This window comes from Lepidochelys olivacea, assembly GCF_965140295.1.
Source record: "Lepidochelys olivacea isolate rLepOli2 genome assembly, chromosome: 4".
Lineage (NCBI taxonomy): Eukaryota > Metazoa > Chordata > Testudines > Cheloniidae > Lepidochelys > Lepidochelys olivacea.
This window is the reverse complement of record NC_140414.1, coordinates 75,840,432-75,862,293: the sequence shown is the minus strand read 5'-3', so window position 1 is coordinate 75,862,293 and position 21,862 is coordinate 75,840,432. Positions and strand designations below refer to the sequence as shown.

Sequence of the window (21,862 nt, the reverse complement as noted above, 5' to 3'; positions counted from 1 at the left end):
AAAACTGCACGCCTCCCTCTATCCCAATGCCCTCCCCCAGTTCTATAGACATAGTCTGACTTCAGCAGGTCACCCTGACTCAGCCTCCTTTGTAGTTCCCTAACCAATCACACATTGGTTATGCCCATTTAAGGAGTACCTTTCCTTTTAGAAATCATCAAGGCAAGAGGGAGTTTTCAGCTGTTTGGAAACTGCTTTGTTGCAGACACTGAAGTCAGCATAAAACAGGGATTTCACAGAATTATTTTATCTGCTCAGGTTTCAGAGTAACAGCCATGTTAGTCTGTATTCACAAAAAGAAAAGGAGTACTTGTGGCACCTTAGAGACTAACCAATTTATTTGAGCATAAGCTTTCGTGAGCATCCGATGAAGTGAGCTGTAGCTCACGAAAGCTTATGCTCAAATAAATTGGTTAGTCTCTAAGGTGCCACAAGTACTCCTTTTCTTTTTATCTGCTCAGAAACTAGAGATCGCTACAGAACATGTCCATTTAAAAACAAACAAAACAAAACAAAACAAAAAACCCAGCATTGCAACTCAATTTGAAATCACTTTTTATTCTTCAGTTATTTGCTGCTTAGCCTTGTACTTTTTAAATGTGCAAACACACAGTACTTAGAGGTTAGTCTAAACAGTAAGAATGTTTAATATTCTGTAGCACTGGGTGAGAATTACAGACAAGATGACAAAGAGAAATTATGCTCTGTATGTTTAAAACAACTCCTCAAAGTAAACATTTTTCTGAATTTTTTCACTATACTCTGGAAATGAAATGAATCAGGCATTTAAGTTGACAGTGAATCATTTTAGGATTTCACTTCTTGTCTGAGCAAAAACCCCATCTCCTAATAATGTTAGCTATCTCAGAAAGAAAATGCAGTGGCCAAGCTGTTCTACTAGACCAGTGACACATAGACTAGACAAAGCCCTAGAAAGTGTACTGTAAGGAATAATCGTTCACTGTCAGGGGCTGGAGCAGATGATCTTTCAGAGCATTTCCCATGTATTATTGTTGCTTATTATTTACATACTGCTACCAGCAAGCCATATATTCAGAAGATTAATATGAAAACATTGTAAGAATTAACATGCTAACATAACATGAAAATATAAGATAGGGCAACAGTAAAATAGAGAGTGTAGACATAGGAGTCTCGCTGGCTCCATAAAATCCATTCTGATCTTTTATGTTTAATTTTCTCTGAGTGTAGGATTATGGACCTTTTTGAACAATCATTCTTCAAACACAGGCAGAGGGAATCTTTCAAAATCGTATTTTAAGAAGATATATATTGAATGTATGTGATTCTGCAATGAAAGTTGAAACAAACCAACCAAATTAACATAATCTTGGAAGGTATCTCTAATTGTCTGGGGAAATTCTTGAAGAGCTGTGACTCCTCACAAGGAAATACCTTCTATTATGTAATGTTTCACAAGTGGTAAAGATCTTATTAAACAGGGCTCTGAATGATAGTACTTTGTAGATACTATTTGGTAGATAACAATGCTTTGCAACAAAGTGAAAAAATGGTTTTGACTAAAGGCCATATTTTCAAAGACATAATAAAGAATAAAGGGGCAAAACAATATTAAGAAGTCTGTGTGGGCACATCCTTAGTTCTCATTAAGGTTCCTTTGCAAAAAGTTGTACAAAGGATCTTAGCTCAGCCTTAAAGGGGGGCTTGTGACCTAGTGATTACCTGTGGATGAGAAGCTAGATAGGAGTCAGCAGCGTGCCCTTGTTGCCAAGAAGGCTAACGGCATATTGGGCTGCATTAGTAGGAGCATTGCCAGCAGATCGAGGGAGGTGATTATTCCCCTCTATTTGGCACTGGTGAGGCCACATCTGGAGTATTGCATCCAGTTTTGGGCCCCCCATTACAGAAAGGATGTGGACAAATTGGAGAGAGTCCAGCGGAGGGCAACAAAAATTATCAGGGGGCTGGGGGACATGACTTACGAGGAGAGGCTGAGGGAAGTGGGCTTCTTTAGTCTACAGAAGAGAAGAGTCAGGGGGGAATTTAATGGCAACCTTCTACTACCTGAAGGGGAGTTCCAAAGAGGAGGGAGCTTGGCTGTTCTCAGTGGTGACAGATGACAGAACAAGGAGTAATGGTCTCAGTGGAGGACATCTAGGTTGGATATTAGGAAACACTATTTCACGAGGAGGGTAGTGAAGCACTGGAATGGGTTACCTAGGGAGGTGGTGGAATCTCCATCCTTAATGGTTTTTAAGGCCCAGGTTGACAAAATCCTGGGTGGGATGATTTAGTTGGGGTTGGTTCTGCTTTGAGCAGGGGGTTGGACTAGATGACCTCCTGAGATCTCTTCCAACCCTAATCTTCTATGATTGTGAGTTATTCCACCATGAGAGTCTCCTGGAGAAGGAGAATATCTGGAGCAGGAGGGAGACAGAGAAACATACTGGGGCAAAGGAGACAGAATTGGATCATGTGGCATTGCACGGAGTTTTGGCCTGTGGAGCAGTCCTTATGGAATTGCTCCTGCCAGTGCAAGTTGAGCAGCCCCTCATAACCCAAAACATCAGTTTGGGTAGGTGGAAAGATGACTTAAAATCAGTTTCCCCCACCACTCCTCAACTGTGCCCTGTACACATTGTGCTGACCATGAGTTCTGGGCAACTGAGGATCTGTTCTTATGATTTTACATCATCTGCATGTTTCTCTCAGTGGCATGAACACTTACTTGCTCGCATAGAGCCCTCAATCCTCAACAAGAGGAAGCTACTGGATTAGCTGAGTAAGAAATATATTAACTGAATCATACTTTACATAGCCTACATATGTGCTGTTTTGTCTCCGCAGGAAGAAAACCATTTGAAGTCTTGTGGCAAAAAATAAAATAAAATAAGGTTATGACTGCCAACATATCAACATTTAACTAGTAACATTTGTGTTATGTTTACAAAAACAAATCTGCTCATTTAAGTTTTCCCTTTCTAAACCAATTAAAAAAAAATCTTAAGTGACAAAGATAATGCCCAGATCAAGTTAAAAAAATTGGTACAGTTCACCAAAGAACTAGCCAAATTCACACAAAGAACACTTCGATAATTCTACATAATGACACCTCATTGCCAATTACTAATTTAAAAATGGGATGAGAGAGTGGGACAGCTCTGGATTATAATTTCTCATTCTCATTGTCTGTAAAAGCTAAAGCAGAAGCAGCACAACTCTATTTTAGGACATTTCCATCATCTCAACCAGGTGTTCATATTGCTGGCAAATATCTCATTGCTGATTCTTTGGACATTTTGCTGTTCATTCCATGTCATTTGGCTGAATGGCATAACTGACCTCATAATGGATATTCATAGGGTAGAAGGGCACATCCTTTCAACTTTGAGGTGTTGTACTATATTTGCTTATTTGCTGTTATGTTGCAATATTGCAAACAACAAAGTAACCCAATAGCTCTCTGCTATTCCCCCCTCCCTCCAAGACATCAAGTAGTTGCTGCCAGCAGGAAGCTTTACTGGGGAGGCTTTAAAAGCAGTTCCTCCTCCCCACAATCACAGACTTCACTGGAGATCATTTCTCTTGCTGCTCCCCCCATCAGGCTTTAAAACAGGGCATGGTATAGAGGCAGAACTAGCTGCTTTGCTAAGTAATCTCCTGTCCAGAGAGAAAGGAAATATATACTGCTCTTACGGTGCATCTCTGGGGCATTTAATCACCAAGTACTGCTGTTCTGCCCCTGAGAGACTGCAGGGGTGTATAGAGCTACCTGGCTCAACTACGTTTGATGGGTGGCCTGATTGCCATGAAGTCAAAGGGCCCAATTCATATCTGGTGTAAAGAGCTGCAATTCCATTCAAGCCCAAGAGACTTAGTCTGCCTTTATTGGAATGATCTCCCAATGGTAGTTCAACCCACATGGAACGAGGGCAGGAATGAATGTTGTGTGTCTGTCTAAATGGCTGAATCAGGAGTTTGCTATGCTCCCCAAATAGCTTTATACATTTTGGACTATCTCCCTCTATTACGGAGATTGAGGGGTGATCTCCCAGAAGTCAGAAAATCACCACACAGCAGCTGGATTGGAAAAACAATTCAAAACCCTCCTTCTAGCCATAGTGGATCTAGAATTGTTTCTAGATAGGCATTTCCCTTGAACACTCTCATTGTTGATCCTATGGTTGTGGCTAGATTTAAACAAGATATCCATTTTCAAGTGCGTTGGCAAGTAAACAGCCTTACCTCTCAAGGCCAGCTTCTTACCTCATTGCATGGGTGTAACTTCCAATATGTACACATACAATTTAATCCATCACACCACCTCACTCAAATGCACCCATTATCACTCAGAGTACCCACCTCCTTACAGTTTGTAATTAACTCTACAGGTGTTATTACAGAAACCTAGCAATGTATTACTCCAAGGCTTGATGACTATAATACACCAATACAACACTTGAAATGCTGTCCTCAGGAAACTAAACTGAATGCTGTGAAGTGTTCCTGAATACAGCCACATCAACGTGGGTTCATACTATGCTGCCTGATACAGGTTTTATGGCATAGAGATACGTGGTTAATAAATAACAGGTTCTAAAGGAATAGTCCAATATATGGTGCCAATATGGATCATCTTATTAAACAGAAGGCCCAAAATTACTTCTATCCCTGAACAGGAAAATTGTACAGGACTGTATCTAATCCAAAGCACTGGCACCAACTGTTTTGGTCCAGTACTAGAGAGATCTATACAAACTAATAACCCCAAAAGTCTCCACTGTAATTAAAATAGAGAAGAAAACCAGGGAATACACAGCAGGCATCTCGTCAACAAAATAAAACTGTATTCTGAGGTCAGACTTGTGACGAAACACAAAGAAACACGAGCGCTGTTATGATTTGCTGACACTTAACCACATGGCTCTGAATGTAGTATGAACCTGTCATACCGTTAATGTTATCTGTCCTTACCGACAGCCAATATATTTGTGTTTGACAATAATAAAGTGGATCACAAGATGCTCCGCTGACCCAATCCACAGATCAGGATGCTCCTCATTGACATGTGACTTCAACAGTGCTTAGTAATTTTATCTATATGTCTTTTTAGTTTATGTTTCATCTTGAGTTGAACATTTCTAAGTGCCAATGGGAATTAAACAGGATAATTTTCTGTCAATTAAGGTAAGATATATGGGAACTAAATTCAGGACTGATCTTAGCATTTTGGGTATGCACAAGGAAATTTATAAGACTGTCCCCACTGCTATGCACAAAGGCAGTTTCACAATTTAGTGTGGTGGGGTGTGCTAGATGCTTTGTTGAAGCCCTTCTCAAATGAAAATTATTCTTTCTATATTAAAAGGGGTGGAGGAATCTTCATGTCATCACCAGCATCCTGTTGCAAAAGATGAGGAGTCCAAGGTTCTTGTGCCTCAAACTGTGCGTTGTGGCTGTCATTGATAGAATTTTTCCAAGAGACAATTCTCCGACAGGAATCATGGGCTGCGTATCCCTAGACACTGGAGGATTATGTGCATGCTCAGGTGCAGCAGTTCTCAACCAGGGGCCTGGGGCCCCCTAGGGGGCCACAAGCAGGTTTCAGGGGGTCTGCCAAAATAAACCAGAGAGCAGGGCCAGTGTTAGACTCACTGGGGCCCAGGGCAGAAAGCTGAATCCAGAGCCCCGCTGTTCTGGGCTGAAGCTGAAGCCCGAGCAGCTTAGCTTCGTGAGTGCCCCTTGTGGTGTGAGACCCTGAGCAATTGCTCTGCTTGCTACCTGTGGGCCATGGAATTTTTATCGTATGTTGTGGGGGTGTGGGGGAGCTCAGATGGAAAGAGGTTGAGAACCCGTGCTCTGGTGAATTGCCAGAGTTTAACAGCCATGCATTTATTATACAGGAATGTGTATGTATGTTTACAACATATATACATATTGTGTTTGTACATATGCACACCCCATATCCTAACTATGGCAATATATGACCCACAGGTGAATCACAAAATCTGATTAACTTCTGATTGTGTTTGGCACCTACCGGTCAAGAATGGTTCATTCTGAGGAAAACTGTGATAGTCCATGATCCATGTGAATTGTTATAAAACATCCCTTACAACTTCACCGAACCCTAAATTTTTAACTCCATTATATATAGAACAGCAATATATCAACCATGATACCTTCATTTTACACCCATTTCCGTACAGCAGCAGAACCTATATTAGCCAAAAATACTTTGTCCACCCAGACAGCACTCCATACATTGTATTAGCCCTGATGTGCTCATCAGAAAGTGAAAATCTCTATTTGGAGTAAGAATGCATGTGGACATTTCCACATTGCAACCAAAACAAATTAGTTTATGCCTACTACAGATCTGCCCCAAGGGTGTCATGGGAGGTTATGGGCCACAGATATCAAAATACCTTGCTATCCATGGAGTGGATATGTCAGATGAGCAATCAATGATTAGGGGTCTAGACCACATGACTTATGAAGAGAGGCTGAGGGAGCTGGGATTGTTTAGCCTGCAGAAGAGAAGAATGAGGGGGGATTTGATAGCTGCTTTCAACTACCTGAAAGAGGGTTCCAAAGAGGATGGCTCTAGACTGTTCTCAATGGTAGCAGATGACAGAATGAGGAGTAATGGTCTCAAGTTGCAGTGGGGGAGGTTTAGATTGGATATTCGGAAAAACTTTTTCACTAAGAGGGTGGTGAAACACTGGAATGCATTACCTAGGGAGGTGGTAGAATCTCCTTCCTTAGAGGTTTTTAAGGTCAGGCTTGACAAAGCCCTGGCTGGGATGATTTAACTGGGAATTGGTCCTGCTTCGAGCAGGGGGTTGGACTAGATGACCTTCAGGGGTCCCTTCCAACCCTGATATTCTATGATTCTAAGTGGGAGGTGACAGCTTGAGAATGTTATATTCATAGTTAAAGTTTAAGTGCAGTTAAGCCAAGCTTTATCTGGGTGGCTCCTGGATATTTTACTTGTGAAGGTTAAATGATATCAGTTTTAAAAGCTCCACATGTAACTTTATAAAGTAAAGCATATTTGTCTGGGCCCACAGGTTGGCACGAAGCATAGATTCTTTGACATAGGAAAAGGAAAAAGAGGCAAAACAGAGTTGGCCATGGATGGGAAAAGGATACTATTGATTTTACATTGTTACATTCATATGTCTGCATCTTATAGTCAAGTATTGAACAATTAGGTATGATAGTTGGGGAAAGAATTTTAGTACCAAATAATTGTCATACCATTTTTTCCAAAGAAGTTTCTTCCCTTCCCCTCTCCCCCATGCCCGAAATCATTTGAAGCCACTGGTGACACATAACCGGTGTATAAAGGAAACATCACATGCTGTTTAAACAAAAAGATACTTTCTTAGTATTCTCAGGTTACCAGGAAAATCTGTATTTATATGATGATACTTTTGAATTAATAAACACTCTGTTTGGTCAATAACATTGCAGTGCTATGGATCAATTTGTTATTTCAAAAAATTCTAGTTTAATCTTAAACTATGGCTTTCTGAGTACAAAACTGCATGAGCAACACTATTCTTATGTGCTTGAATGAAAACCCTATGCTTTTGTGGAATAATCTTCCAAAGGAAGTAGTGAGAGTGTTGGATCATATTAAAGAAGTTCTGTATTAAAATCACAAATGAGTTTGATTCCCCATAGTTTAAATTCCAGGGTATTACTAATTTAGAGGTCTCTTGGTTTTTGGTACTGTTTCTCTCCCTCTGTGTGTGAAACTCGCAAGCTGCTAATTGTGTTAGTACATTCTAAGACAGAGTCTGTTCTCAAAGTAACTCTTTGTAACAACAACTACTCACACAGAGGGAGACTCAAAGCAATACTCTATAACAACAGAAACAGCACCCAGAGACTCCCTGCCCTTTCGTTGTATTCATCTCGCTTTGTTAACAATCGTGATTAAAATAGAGATAGAGGATGTATGTGGATGGATGCTTGGTGTGGATAATAACTGAATGATCAGGGAGGTGCCAGCCTAAGAATCCAGTGTCCATCGGCTGAAGAAGGCGTCAAGTGGAAATAACCAGAGGACCCCCGGAGGGCAGACTGGAATCCATCCAACAGCCTCAAGAATGGGAGAACCAAAGAACAAGATAACATCTGGCAGCATGGAGCAGGAATGTGCCATCTGCTGATTGATTCAGCAACAGCAGGATGAAGCAATTCCCATAGACTGGCATAGGAAGAAATTCCTATAAAGATGGACTCTAGAAAGTGAGAACTTTGGGGTCTGATTCTGCAAACCAACTTCCAGGAGTGTCAGATGAGCATCTGACAAAGCCCTGCTCCCTCCTCATGTCCAGGCCACCTGGCCAGTGGCTTGGCATGAGCAACTCTAAGGCTGGTAACTATGATAACAACCTTGCAGAACCTGTGTGTGTGTGTGTGTGTGTGTGTGTGTGTGTGTGTGTGTGTGTGTGAATGAATGTGTGAATAAATATGAAATTGAATGGAATGTTATAGCTATAACTAACTGCTTACTATGATTCTTTCTGTATTCACAATAAATGTGGCATTTTGCCTTTTCCCCTTTAATAAGATCCTGCTGGTTTTTATTTTATTGGTATAACAAGAGCTGCATGGATTGGGGCATTTAAAGTTAGAATGGAAAGAACATTAGAAAAAAATAGCATACAGAATAATCTGGCATTTGTAAGGAGACTGACTGAATGATCTAATGTACTTTTTCCAAAGCTGTCGTCTAGTTTCACCTATGCTACTGTGATTTTCTTCCTCTGTACAAGTTAGGATTTGTACCTTGGCTGCTGAGGGTCAGAGTACAGCATTTGGTTGCCACTTTGCTCTTGACAGATCAAAAACTGATATGATGGATGTCAGAAAGCTAAACTCCATCTCCTATGTAGAGTCCTAGGCTGTCAGAAGTCAGCAAGTCACAACAATTTGTAATGCCCTTTAGGAACTAGTGCCCATATCCTCAAAGGTATTTAGGCTCCTAACCTCCATTGAAATCAATGGATCCAGGCCCAGTTTCCTTATCTAAGACATAGTAATATGTTACCTTCAATGGTTGGCAGCAGCTTCAAACAGTAATTTGCTGCAGCTAGTCCAATAGCTAGGGTACCACAGTGGGATTTTAGAACTGTCCTAGAGAGTTAGAACTGGCAGGCAGTGATTCTATGTTCTATTTACATTTTCAGGAGAGCTCACGAGAAACAGCGTGAAACAAGCTGTAATTAATATGCTAAACAGAAGTGAGGGAGGGTGCCAGACTTCTTGGGAAAGACCCAATATCAACACTAGTGTCAAAGTTTTGGCTTGGAAAAAAGAATTTAATTGTTCTGGTCCACATTATATCATAAAACACATCGGAGTACTGGCGTGTTGAGTGACTGTCTCATCAGTCACTTCATGTTTCATAATGCACAAGGTACATGAGCACTAAAGTGCTCTTTCAGAGCTGCTTCAGACCTTCTACCGGGGTTCTATAGAATGCCACTGTTTTCTGATGCTACATATAGGGAATAAACATTGTGACATGGTCACATAACTCCTGTGAGGTTAATTATTTTCCGGCAAGCCTATTGGTCTCTTCCTGCTCAGGAATGGGGGAGGGCATTTAGATACAATGCCATTTCCAACAGTGACTCCAGCACCAAATCTGTTCCTAAACCTTCTGATACATGATCCAAGGAGCAACACAAGAAACACCGATCCTAGGGTCAGAATGTTAATTCATTCTTGTAACAAACTTTGTTACATTTAAAACTGGAAAATGTTACAGTACATTCACATAACCATCTTGAAGCTGATTTTCTGTGTTGGTGCAAACTGACCACGGGCATTTTCAATTATGATTTTCTTCTTTATTGATGAAGTCTGATGCTCTGAATTGGCATAGGATGTTGTGAAAATCATCATGCCAATCAGACCTTATTGAAAGGTCAAAAATTTGTTGCACTGACCATTTATTCTTTGAGTTATTTTAGTAATGCACACATGACAGAACCTAATGTTCAAATTGTACATCAATCAAACAAGAATACTACTAGCCCAAGGGGAGGAGCAGCTCATGCTGTGCTCAGGAGAGGAACTGTCCTGGAGGCACAATGCCTTGCAGAGCTATCCTGACTCCGCACTACCTCCAGTGGAGGCCAGTGGCTAAGTGCTGCAATCTGGCCCTTTGTGTGTTTGATATTGTACTGTTCAGCAGACATGTCCCTTTCAAGATCACAAGAACCATTGCTGCTTTATTAAAACTCAGACTTATGAAACCTATTTAATGAGCTCCAAAAATTAAAATGCCTCCCTAAATTACATAAGCTGCACAAGTTGCTTCTCAGGTCCCACCATTTAGGATATCCAGAGAAGGTTTCAATTACTTTGATACTTATATCCCTGCCTTTTAATTCAGTTTGAACTTTCCTTTAAAAGTGGTACCTACTCCACAGCCGCATTAATTATTGAAAGTCATTGCTGTGAGCCCCAATACTGTGAGTTGCTTAACATATGTATGTTGGATGCCTTCACCATAGTATGGTACCTTGCCTATGGGCCAGAACCTCTTTAGGCAGCAATTCCTCTGTCTGTGGTTAACTCTAGAGAAGTTCAAAACCAGCTCAAATGCCATAAGTGCCAGACATGCCACAAAATCAACTACAGACTTCATTATCACAATTTAATTATGTGGAAGGTGCTCAGATAGTATGCTGATGAGTGGTGGTATAAAACCCTCAGATATTGCATTGCCTATAGCTATGGTTACCTAACAGCTTCCATTATAAAGACCCTATTTTCAGTTGCTTATCACCTTGCCAAACAAACTGTTTGTACTGTAATTCTGCACTTCAGGCTGGATTTTTTTTTTCTGGAAAGGTTCAGCAAAAATAGTTTAGCTGATTCTGGGAACAAGATTAGGGAAAAATGTGTTGTTTTTATTGTTCTTTTAAACAACTGTTCTGTTGAGAAATTCTAGTGCTGTCCTGCCTACTTGAAATTTGGCAGGGTGTTCACCCTGGGGTTAGGGAAGTGCCTTTTGCTATCTACATGAACATTTGCCCAAATTTGGCCAAGTCATAAAATGTCACATGCACAGCAGAGACTTAGAGTTTGGCAGCTAAATTTTCTGAAGATTTCATCTGAAGCGGGTGTACTACAGCCCAAGGCTGCAAGAACTGAGCAGGATTTCCCTGCAATTGTTGCTCTAGTGTGTTGAGGTGATAGGCACTTGAACTGAGATCTGAGAGACTGTCTTTCCTTTGCAGTCATGCTCCCTCTGCTTTTACCCAGGCAGCAAGGTGGTAGAAGAGGAGCAGCCTGACTGAAATGCAGAGGGAACAAGAATGAGATGGGGTGCAAGAGTGTGTGTGTATGTGTGTGTGTGAGAGAGAGAGAGAGTGTGTGTGTGAGAGTGAGAGACAGACCTTAATTTTTGTCATTTCTTAACTACTGAGTGCTTGGCTTTGCAACCTTAATATGTATAATGTAATATAGAGAGTTGCAAACACTCTCCTCACAATCAAAATTATTATTGTATCCATCAGTCTTCCCAATGCTTTTGCTCTTTGACCAGCTGTTGTCTTTAACAGCAATGCAGACATTTGATGTACAGGAATACTTAAAGGGTTTGCCTCATACATCTCTCTGTGGGATAGTTATCAAGGTTCTGGAGAAGAATAAGGTTTGGCAAACAGCTATTCAAGTGGGACAAAAATAAAAGCAAAGGAATCGGATAGCTTAGAATTACATTGCACAGCAAGAATGCATTGTTTAAGACAGCTTTGATTATCCTTCAGGAAAGCAGCATATCAAAATGCTCTATTTGATACACCTTTGTGCATATGGAATTCTGAAATTATTTTACTAAAGGTCATGTTTAGAAACCACTGTATTCTATAAAGGAGGATGATTCTAATACAAGATTACAAATTTTGATGCCTCCTTCAGAAGAGTACAATTTTATATTCACAAAACTGTTTAGAGTACACATCATGTAACATTTTAACTACAGACACTAGTTCCCAGACATATACAGTATTTCCCTCCCCACCCTCCTGTTAACTGGATAAGAATAGGAGAAGATTGTTTTTAAGAACCACATTTTAGAAAACTGGAATTGTTCTGTCTTGGATTTTGCTGTGTTTTGTTTCTCTATGCACTTCCATGAAACAATGTAACCTTCAGCACTTTGAAGCAGCTACAGCATGTATTGCATGAAACTTCAGTACAATTGTATACCAAATATACAAACATGGAAATCCAGAACAGTCTGAACAGATCCAGAACATAAACTGTAATGCTTTAAACCTTCCTCTTTTGGGTATTCATCTTCTGAGAAAAGGACATTTTGTCCATTAAAATGTAAAGCTTTAAAAATGGTGCTTTTGGGGACTTTTTTTTCAAGCCTACGCTGATTTGGACTGTACAATGGTTAGTTCTAAATGGAATCAAAGTGGTTTGAAACTGACAGAAGTATGAAAATATTTCTGGCTTTTTAAGAGTATAGACTGGTATTTATTTATATAATTTTTCTTTAGGTGCAGCCACATTGAAGGTATGATAACAACCCTTCAATGTAAGCTATTATGCCTTGTGCAATCCACCACAACGCAGTCATGATTTCGGATTTTGTGTGTGTCAGATGAGAAATCCTGGCAGGTAGCATTTTACCTTTACAAATACTGCATTAGTTTTAAGAGGCTATTTGGATTCACAAATAGGCTTTAAGATGAAAATTAATGTAAAGGGAGAGATTGTTGGAAAAGTCACAAAGGGGAGCTCCCTTTTGTGTCTTTGAAAGTTTCCTGAGAGTTTCACATCTGACCATGAGAATGCAATCCTCTGAAGAAAAAAAACAAAAAACAAAAAGCAACAGTGCTCAAGTTTTGGAAGCACTGGAGGAGACTCTTATGCTAGTTTAGATAGTAAATGCTTATTCATGTACAATTGGCACATTACTGCTAAAATGAATACTCAAAATATGACTGCAAAGGATTTGCTCCTTAGGGAAGAAGTCCTAGATGGCTATGTCCAATTACCATTGTGTGTGACACTGCAAATCTCAAATGGGATGCTAGGAGTTTGTCTATCAAGAGCAATATATCAGTAAATAATAGCTCTTAAAACAACAAGTTTCATATATACTAGCGCTGGATTTATTTAGCATTTTCAGTAATTTTACTGATAGTGACTTATTGTGGGAAGAAATTATTTTGATAGAAGTGTTATAGTTAGAAAGGATGATTGCTATATCTTAAGTTTCTTGATGATCATTTATGCTACAGTTCCTAAAAATGCCCTTATCTGGCAGAGGTACTTTAATCACAATTTAGGACATGCAGTCTGACAAAACTGAGTGTTTTCAAAGATCAGAACATGAGTCTGTTTCTGGCTTGAAAGGGATAGCATTGCAGACATATAGTTTGTGTTAGTATATTTCTTCATGCTCTATGACCAAAACTAGACTTTTAAGAAAAAGTTAGAAATTTTCCAGCAATGGGTTGGATGCCAGTAAAGAATGACTGACAACTGTATATTTTCCCTTAGAATTCTTTTACTTTGATTAAACTGAAAACAAAATATGTGCACCAAGCCTTTTGTCACAGTACTAATACACATGGTTCATATTTGGAGGGACACAACACCCCTTATTAAAATATAGTCCCCAAAACTTAGCATAGTCATTCACATGTCTGCTAACTAATGCCATATTATTATTACTACATTAAAAAAGTACAGTACATAGCCACAGATACAATGTATCCTTTAACACAGAGAGAGAGAGAGAGAGAGAGAGAGAGAGAGAGAGAGATCTGTGCAGAGACAAAAACATTCCTTGATAAATTATTTGCCAAATCCAAAGGACGCCTCTTTCTGGCCTGGGCAAAAAGGGAAATCCTCACAGGTATCCCATCACCAAACATTATAATGAAACATTGTTTACTGCTCTGTCGGGTCCATTCAGCCCATGGAAAATCTATTCTGAAAGACTACTGTGTTCAACTTCACACACTATCATGCTGTAAAACCCATACTTGTTCTTATTTACAGTGAGGGAGACAGCTCCAATCCTCTCCCCAACCCCACAGAATTTAAAATAGTTTGTACTGGTTGTGACAGGTTGGATCACAGAAACCCCCTTGGGATTACCAACTGATGTGCCAAGACTATTTCTGCCCCTGCTTTCCCTGCCAGCTTGAGACTCCAGCACCCTGTCTTGCTGAGCCAGACATGCCAGTCTGCTCCAACACAGACCCAGGGTATGAACCACATGCCCCAAAGCTGCAGACTTAGCTGAAAGCAACTTAAGAAGTGCTTCTGCCTTTAACACTCAGATGCTCAACTCCCAATGGGGTCCAAACCCTAAATAAATCCATTTTACCCTGTATAAAACTTATATATGTTCACCCTCTATAACACTGTCAGAGAGATATGCACAGCTGTTTGCCCCCCAGGTATTAATACATACTCTGGGTTAATTAATAAGTAAAAAGTGATTTTATTAAATACAGAAAGTAGGATTTAAGTGGTTCCAACAGACAGAATAAAAAGTGAATTACCAAGCAAAATAAAATAAAACACACAAGTCTAAGTCTAGTACGGTACATACAGATAAAATCTCACCTTCAGAGATGTATCAATAAGTTTCTTTCACAGACTGGATGCCTTCCTAGTCTGGGCACAATCCTTTCCCCTGGTACTGCCCTTGTTCCAGCTCAGGTGGTAGCTAGGGGATTCCTCATGATGGCTGCCCCCTTTGTTCTGTTCCACCCACTTGATATATCTTTTGCATAAGGCAGGAATCCTTTGTCCCTCTGGTCTCCCACCCCTCCTTCTCAGTGGAAAAGCACCAGGTTAAAGATGGATTCCAGTTCAGGTGACATGATCACATGTCACTGTAAGACTTCATTACTCACTTGCCAGCACACAGGTATACAGGAAGACTTACAAGTAAAACAGAGCCATCTACAGTCAATTGTCCTGGTTAATAGGAGCCATTTAGATTCCAAACCACCATTAATGGCCCACACTTTGCATAACTATAATAGGACCTCAAAGTTATATTTCATATTTCTAGTTTCAGATACAAGAGTGATATATTTATACAAATAGGATGACCACACTCAGTAGATTATAAGTTTTGTAATGATACCTTACAAGAGACCTTTTGCATGAAGCATATTCCAGTTACATTATATTCACACTCATTAGAATATTTTTTTAAAATCATATAGAGTGCAACGTCACACTGGTAAAGACATTTTTGTTAACATACTGAAATCAGCAGTTACACCTCGAGAAAAGATATGGACATAACGTGAATCTATTGTCAAGACCAATACCTTAAAAGGTCTGTGCGCAAGAGAGGGTTATGTTGCCTTTAAATTAAATTAGTCTATATCATTCATAGATTTAGAGGTCAGAATGGACTGTTATGATACTCCATTCTGACTACCAGTCTAACAGGAGCTCCCACTTCAAAGTAATCAATATAACAATGTTAATATTATTTGTATTTGACAAAATTGCAGAGAAAAAGACATTCCAGCTGATACACATTTATAGCTGCAGAGTGAGAATTCTGTATATTTGTAATTGACCATTTATTTTCACATTAGATTTAATGAGAAGGCTTTAAATGTAAAATTATCATATATCCTCACTCAAATTTCTCACTGTAATAAAATGTGTTCTCATGCAAGTTCTTTTGCCATTGACAGCAGCCTTAAAGAGTTGTAGCGGAAGGAGTGTAGTAGCACTAGGAAGAGGTTTAGCCATATTCATTCATATAGGTAGACAGAGAAATACTTTGCAAAAAGGACTCAATCCCTCCACTCCAGTCCCTAAATGCTGCTCCTGCCTCACAATGGGCCAGAAGGCAGCCAACTTCCTTAGTTATAGATTCTTCCAAAATGGAAGTGGATCCCAAGCCAACCTCCTGTTACCCCTAAGCACAGGGGCATGCCAGGTGATTTCTAGGGAGGGAAAGAATGACTGCAGCATACTTCACTCTAGCAATCCCTGCCTAGCCAGTATCCCCGAGGGCCATATTCAGACAGTGTAGTTTAGGTCAACAGAATATGCTGTGGGGCTGAATTGTCCTCTAGGTGCCAGGAGCAGCAAACTGCTCCCCTTCTGCTTCACCCAGCTCATACTGTGTGCAGCTATGGATTGAGGGCAGAATGTTATAGAGTCTTAACATGGATATGCTCTGAAGTGTCCCTAGCCCCTGATTGCCAGAAGCTGGGAATGGGTGACAGGGGATGGATCACTTGAGGATTACCTCTTCTGTTCATTCCCTCTGAAGCACCTGGCACAGGCCACTGTCAGAAGACAGGATACTGAGCTAGATGGACCATTGGTCTGACCCAGTATGGACATTCTTATGTTCTTACATTTAACATCATCAGCCTTCCCTGTTAAAAGTACAGCAGTTTTTTTTTTTATGGTGTAAGTCAGTGGAGTTAAACTAGGGGGGAGTTTGGCCTATGAGTGTAAAGATCAGTGAGAGGCATGGGAAGAAGAGGTCCCATTTCAAGGATCACTCAGTATCTTCTGCAGGAAGGAAAGACTTGGTATGCAGAGCTGCATATCAGCCAGAACCCGGAAGAGGATGCTTTGGCAAATAACACTAACAAAACCATATTGAGAATTCAAACTAGGCTTGAAGAGAAGGTGAAAGCACAAAAATAAAAAGGAAGGGATTAAACGTGAACACAGTGAAGGAGTAAAACATTAAGTACTTTATGTTAGAAACATAAAAAATCTGTTTGGATTGGCAAGTTTTGGAAAACTAAATTGCAGAACAGCATTTGACAATCTAAAAGCACAGAATGTAGGGACTTAATTGGAATTGCAGGTCGGTGCTGGCTAAAAGCAGCCTGCTTTATTGGGGGAACATTTAGTTGTAAAGAAACCAAGACGAGCAAACCAGATACAATGTGACTAAGGGTTTGATCTCACAAGATGCTAAACACCCTCATTGTCCCGGCTGTCTAGAAATTCACTCAGGCCCAGATCCACAAAGGCACTTAGGCGCTGTGATGCTGAGACTTGCAATGCCTAACTTTTAGGTACCTAGAAAATCATTGGGACACCACTGCAATCCACAAAGCTCAAGTTAGGTACTTAGGGTCCCTATACAATTCAAGGGGAGAGATAGGTGCCTTACAATGGTCATGACCCACAATAGACAGCATACTAGTTAGGGAGTTGCATTAGCTAGCCAATGGGAGAGCCCAACAGGAGGGGTCTGTCTTAAGTCCCACACCTCTCCATTGAGTTAGGTGCCTAAATTCAGATATGGAGCTCCCTCCTCAGTCTTTCCTGTTGAAGCTGTTCCGCTGCATATAGTCATTGGACCAGAGAGAGACAATGAAAGGGACAATGACTCTGTTGCCTGATGGTTACAGCACTCACCTGGAAGACTGGAGTCCCAGGTTCTAGTCCCCCTACTCCAATGACTCATTACTTCTCTAAAGTGGAACAGCTTCAGCAGGAGAGACTGAGGAAGCCCCACATCAAAATATCCCATAGCTCGGTAGCTAGAGCATTCCATCTGAGAGATGGGAGATCCTTCTTCAAATCATCCCCTCCCCCTGCCAGCCAGAGGGCAGAATTGAGCCTGGATCTCCTACATCTGAGGTGAATGCTCTAACTACTGGGCTAAAAGTTATAAGGTGGACACCAGCTCCAGTGCTTCTCTGCTGGCTATGTTTTTAATGGGACCTGATCCAGTAGGTGCCCTCCATGTACTCCTACCAGACTGGGGGGCTCTACACACAAGATATGTCGGTGAATGCCTGTTTTCCTCTGGGTCGTGGACCAGTCTGGCACTTAGGCAGGAGATAGGTGCTTGGGCATCAAAAGTGATGCAGCACTGCACATATTCAAGGGCAGAAATTCAGGCACAGAATGAGTTTAGGTGCCTGCAGGGTTAGGTGTCAGTTTTGTGAATTGTTGTAGAGCCTAAAACTGGAACCTAAGAACTTAAGTACTTTTGTGGATTTGCCCTCAGTGTCTTGCAGGAAGGCAGTCAGCATCTTGTAAAATTGGGCCAATTGGCACCTCTTTAGGCTAAAGTATGTACAAAGTTAAACTAAAAAACTGCTGTCCAATGGTGATCTTAGCCCTAACAAAACAAATGCACTTCTGAACAGCAAAGAAAGCATGCCACAAATAGCACAAACAGCAAAGCAGTATGACTGACAAAGTGACATCAAATTGGGATGTCTCTAGAAAGAACGGAGCAAGGCAAACAACGCTGATCATTACAAATACATCCTTCGTGTCCTATAGTATCAGACACACTACTTTTACCAAATACTGCCTGGATGCAGCCTTACATACTGAACCACAGGATATAAATAAGATACAAATAAAGACTCCACTTCTTGAATCAAGTAACTCATTATATTTACTGGGCTGAGAAAGAGAAAGAAACCCAATAGTCACTAAATCAAAGATGAATGATTTCAGACAGCAAACTTCAAAACAAAACCTCACAAAGCCTGGAGGAACTAAATGGCCCCAGGCCACGCAATGTTAATGGAATGTATATTATCTGAGAAGAAATGGAACAAGTTTCCAACATGAAAATCCTTAAAGATAAATATATATTAGGCAGAAAGAGCAAACTCTACTGAATGGTTTTCCAGGGGCCTGATTTTACATTCCTTGCACACCCCAAATTTGCCTTAAAGTCACTGGAAGTTTAGGGTGCATGCCAGGATTAGGCTTCGGTCTAAATGATCACCGATGGTGGCACTAAGAAAGAATACACACACACACACACGAAAAACAAAATGCACATTGCAGTTAACACAGAAACAAAGCAAGATACTTAAAAAGAAAAGTCTGATAGAATGTGGCTAAAGATGAAGCATATTTCTAATCCCTTTTCCCAGAACTGGAAGGCATTAAGGAGGAGGAAATAAGATGCTAAGAGGGTGAAATTGGAAAAAGTTAAACAGCGTTGTCACATAGCTGAAATATTTAAGGAACATTTCCTAAACTACTTTGAAAGGGAGTATGCTAACCAAATACTATCCGATCCTGGCTGGGTGCCCATAACTTTAGTTGGGTTGGGGCTCAATGAGGCAAAGGACAAAAATCAAGTGGAATAGATAGGGTTTATTCATAGGACAGTCAGAAATGCAAAGAATAGAAACCTGTGGACCTATACTACTGTTATAACTTTGGAAATTCTTCTTGAGCATGAAAGTGTTTTAGAAAACTAATGACAAAGAAAATAAAGTCAGATTGATTTATGCTAAAGGAAACACAACTGTGCTAAGCTGAGGATGGAGTAATGTTTCCCATAGATTGAGGAGCATGTTAGCTTATTCAGGCTAGAGCCCTATTTGGACTTATTTCCCACACAGATTGATAAACAGAAATACCCATTTCCTTATGTGGTAACCTCACTGAATTTTCATTGCTTCTTACACCCATGACCATATCCGTCTAATGGATGGAAGAAGTCTGCCATTCTAAACTTATCAGGAAGATCGAAACTGTTTCTCTCCTCAAGGCATCCCTCCCTTTATATATTTTTGGATAAATTTTCAGATAATGTTGTCATTCATTCATGTGTGAAGTTTAAGAGAATTCCTGAAAAGCTTTTGATAAACTCACCAATGCCAATGTTTTTATTATAAAATAAGTCAGGGTCAGAAATAATACAATGAAGGTTACAGTAAAGTACTCAAAGCTAGCATCTTATCTTACAAATAGTTTTCTTTGTGACACGTACTATTGGGGACTTAGCCAAATCTCCAGATTGTTTTATTTCAGGGATTCTTATTTCTAACATAATCTACACTCTGGAAACATCTCAACTTATTTTGTTAAAGTGATGGTGACAGTACTACCCGCATTGAGTAGAATGTGAAGGTACTTGACGCTACTGCATATCTGATTAAGACACTAGTTTCCAGCATCATGCTTAGTCCAGTAGTCAAACAGTCTCTCTCTCCCCTTCTCCCACTGCAAGCAATCTAACAACAGGAGTTACTTAAAAATGCAGTAGGGGATTACCAGCAGAGTACACAAATTATAACAAAATGGTATATCTTTTTATTATGTGCACAAAAATGATACTAATGTTTTGGTGGAAACTAAGCAAGGATTGAGAGGAGAATATGGCACTTCAAAATGATAATATCCTAACATGTACACGGCTTTGAAGATATGAACCTAAGGGTTCAATATTCTTTATAGACTTTCTTACAGTAATTCCTAAGGATGGATTGTAACTCTTCAATTCAGCCCTAGTAAGGGGTAGCATGCACAGCCCCATGATCCAGGGCAGGATCCAGACAGTGATGCCCCAACAACCTACCTCCCCACTACTCTAGGGGGAAGTAATCTACACCACCACTTTTACTGCACAGATTGTGTCCCCATTTGCTCTAGTACATGGGCCAGCATGCTGGGGGGATGGTGGAGACCAGGCTCTGCCCACTCCATACCTCTGTGTGCCCACTTACATAGGAAGGAAATAGTAGCCTGGCTGCATCTGTTCTTGACTTGCTGTGCTGGCAACGCTCCAGCAATGCAAGTAACTTGCCAGAGGCATAAGGGGTCTCCTTATGCCCTTTACAGCTCTGCATGGGCATGAAGTCCTAGGTATTTATATTTCTATCTTATTTGTTATCCATTACTGAGGTAATGTTTTCAGATGTTTTGGAAGTGCTCCTCAGGATTCAAAAATATTACTCACAACAAATAATTTTTTTCACTAGTGTGCAGCTGACTAAAATCTAAGCCACACTCACCTCAAACTTTGAGTCACTGGAGAAGGAGAGCTGGGAAGCAGCTTGTCTGGCAGAGTTTTACAGGTTTTCTGTCCTCATAAAAAGTTGGCTTAAAAGGCTTTCAAGAGCCTCTCAAATTTTCCCAGCCACTTGGCAAAGAAACATTTTCATGACAATTTTAGACTAAACTATCAAACTGGGTGACTTTAAAAAAAAAAAAAGAATAAAGCTGCCCACGAACAAATTTCAGGGATGGTGCTTTGTACTTAATCCAGAACCTAAATCTATGTAATGTCAACCTCAAATACTCCGAAAGATGCTGTTGAACATTTTAGACTGCTTGATTTTCTTCTTTTGCTTTCTTTAGAGTCCTCTCCTAAGTGCTTTGAACCATGTCTTTCAACACTCTTCCTGTGAGGCAGCTTGAACCTATATGCTTAAGGATGAACTATACTGGTACAAGTTCATTGGCTCATCTTAGAATGGAAAAGATTGAAGAAGATTTTAATCATCATCCACAAAGGGAAACGCATCCGAATCAAAAGCAGAGCTCTTTATAGTCCTGGACTTAGAGGGAGATAGATCAAAATTTTCCAGTTGGAGCCCATTTCTAGTCACAATGCAGAGAACAAATCACAGACAAAAATGTTTAAAAGAAGAGTACATGACGATATTAATGAATCTTACAAAACATTGTTTCTCTTATTGAAAGCCACTGGCCCACCCCTTGAAAACCATAAATGTGAGGGGATAGGTTGAAGAAGGAGAAAATGGTACATAGTTGTCAAGAACTGCTGTTTTACTGAAAAGTGACCACTCCTAGTAAACAATCTGAGGGTTTCAGTTTGAGAAATGCCTGCAAATGCAAAATGTGACCTGCAGATGCCAGAGAACTATTTTTATTCTTTATCATCCCAGGCACCACCCCATAATACCAAATGCCTCCTGCTTCTTATTTTTTTTAATCAACTTCTGTGGAGGTATTTAGTGTGGATGAAGATGAAGGACTATGCTGGGTAAAGCTGGGATCAGGGTCCTTTCAAGCTTCCTCACTCTCCTGTCAATATCCTTCAGCCCTGCTATACCAGCTGTAAGTCTCAGTACTTTTGGGATATAGA

The 21,862-nt window shown here is 40.3% G+C and overlaps 1 protein-coding gene across 2 annotated transcripts in view; it reads right to left on the bottom strand.

The window, feature by feature from the left end:
- The window catches only part of PALLD (palladin, cytoskeletal associated protein), a 358,590-nt gene that overhangs the window by 113,050 nt on the left and 223,678 nt on the right, over positions 1 to 21,862 (bottom strand). The window lies entirely within an intron of this gene.